Below are 2,357 nucleotides of genomic sequence, written 5' to 3' on the forward strand. Positions count from 1 at the left end.
CACAAAAACAGGTCCCTGATGTATGTATGTATGTATGTATGTATATATATATATATATATATATATATATATATATATATATATATATATATATAATTCAATTCATTTCAATTCAATTTTATTTAAATAGCGCCAAATCACAACAAAAGTCGCCTCAAGGCGCTTCATAGATACAGAGAAAAACCCAACAATCATATGACCCCCTATGAGCAAGCACTGTGGCGACAGTGGGAAGGAAAAACTCCCTTTTAACAGGAAGAAACCTCCGGCAGAACCAGGCTCAGGGAGGGGCGGCCATCTGCTGCGACCGGTTGGGGTGAGAGAAGGAAGACAGGATAAAAGACATGCTGTGGAGGAGAGACAGAGGTTAATAACAGATATGATTCAATGCAGAGAGGTCTGTTAATACATAGTGAGTGAGAAAGGTGACTGGAAAGGAAAAACTCAATGCATCATGGGAATCCCCCGGCAGCCTACGTCTATTGCAGCATAACTAAGGGAGGATTCAGGATCACCTGGTCCAGCCCTAACTATATGCTTTAGCAAAAAGGAAAGTTTTAAGCCTAATCTTGAAAGTAGAGATAGTGTCTGTCTCCCGAATCCAAACTGGAAGCTGGTTCCACAGAAGAGGGGCCTGAAAACTGAAGGCTCTGCCTCCCATTCTACTTTTAAATACTCTAGGAACAACAAGTAGGCCTGCAGAGCGAGAGCGAAGTGCTCTAATAGGGTGATATGGTACTACAAGGTCATTAAGATAAGATGGGGCCTGATTATTTAAGACCTTGTATGTGAGGAGCAGGATTTTGAATTCAATTCTGGATTTAACAGGAAGCCAATGAAGGGAAGCCAAAACAGGAGAAATATGCTCTCTCTTTCTAGTCCCTGTCAGTACTCTTGCTGCAGCATTTTGGATTAGCTGAAGACTTTTCAGGGAGTTTTTTAGGGAGAGTTTTTAGGACATCCTGATAATAATGAATTACAGTAGTCCAGCCTAGAAGTAATAAATGTAGTTTTTCAGCATCACTCTGAGACAGGACAGTTCAAATGCAACAAAGCAGTCCTAAATATTTGTTTAATATGTGCATCGAAGGAGCTATCCTGGTTAAAAATGACTCCAAGGTTCCTCACAGTGTTACTGAAGGCCAAGGTCATGACATCAAGAGTAAAAAAAGTATATATATGAAAAAAAAAGAAAGTAAAAATCTGGTTAGATACCATATTTCTAAGATTGCCAGGGCCGAGTACAATAACCCCAATTTTATCTGAATTAAGAAGCAGAAAGTTAGAGGCCATCCAGGTCTTTATGTCTTTAAGACATTCCTGCAGTTTAACTAATTGGTGTGTGTGATGCCTCAAAGGCATTTATTTCATTTATCTTTAATGTTTGCTTAAAGTAATTCTTTCGTATGTATTTAAGTTAAAAAGAACAGTAAAAAGACTTCAAAATGTTAAGAAGCTTTAAATTTGAAGGTTAGCTTGCTGGTGACCTCACTTCCTGGTGGGTGACCTGTATTACTTCATTTCCTGTTTAATTCCTCTTCCTGGTTGCTCTAAGAGGGAGAGGGACATGCGGTCTTGCTCTGAGGCTTATCCACAGCCATCCACTTGGGAACATTGTTCAGGCAACGTCGTAAGTGTATATATTTCATGGTGAAGGTGTTAAAAAGGCATAAATAGCGGTATTTGTTAAAAATTATATTTTATTTGTGATTCATGGAGGTTGATTTGTACATGTTAAAAAAGGGCAGTTTTGATGATCATTACTGTTGCTAAAGCTAACACGAAGGTGTAAGGTCACATTTTGAGTTATTTCATGATGCAATATTTATGTAAACGATCATTTTTTCTATTCTGTATTTCTTTTCAACTACAGTTTTCACCGCTTGTCAAATGAAGATTCTGAGTAAAAAGTCAACTCTACTCGGACTCGTGTATTCATTGACAGAGGTTTAGCTTGGTGTTTGATCGGAGTTGCTACACTCTGCAACAGAACACTACAGTGAAAAGACGGCACTCGATGGTCCTACGTGTTCATGATGGCAGCAAGCAACAAGTCATCGGTATCAAATACCAGGAGCAACGTGACATCAGCATCATCTGTAAGTGCGGCTCGCGCCAGAGCTAAAGCAGAAGCTGCTAAGGTACGAGCATCATATGCTAGCCAGGAGGCTAAATTAAAATTGGAAAAGGCTGCTAGAGAAGCAGAAAGGAAAACTAGAGAAGCTCAAAATCAGTTGGAAGCTGCTAGAATTGATACAGAGCTGGAAGTGCTAACATTAAATCGTGAAGCAGACGCAGCCATCGCTGAAGCACAGGTGTTAGAAGATGTAGCAGAAATGCATGGAAATGTAGAAAAT

General features: G+C 39.4%; 1 long non-coding RNA gene across 1 annotated transcript; it reads left to right on the forward strand.

Annotated features, from left to right (window-relative positions):
• The first annotated feature begins 241 nt into the window (after window positions 1–241).
• LOC113021537 (uncharacterized) lies at window positions 242–1,920 on the forward strand. The gene is made up of 2 exons (XR_013905451.1): window positions 242–1,630; window positions 1,874–1,920. It is a non-coding gene; the product is annotated as an uncharacterized LOC113021537 (long non-coding RNA).
• Window positions 1,921–2,357: the final 437 nt, after the last annotated feature.

This window comes from Astatotilapia calliptera, chromosome 23 (genome assembly GCF_964374335.1).
Source record: "Astatotilapia calliptera chromosome 23, fAstCal68.1, whole genome shotgun sequence".
Taxonomy (NCBI): Eukaryota; Metazoa; Chordata; class Actinopteri; order Cichliformes; family Cichlidae; genus Astatotilapia; species Astatotilapia calliptera.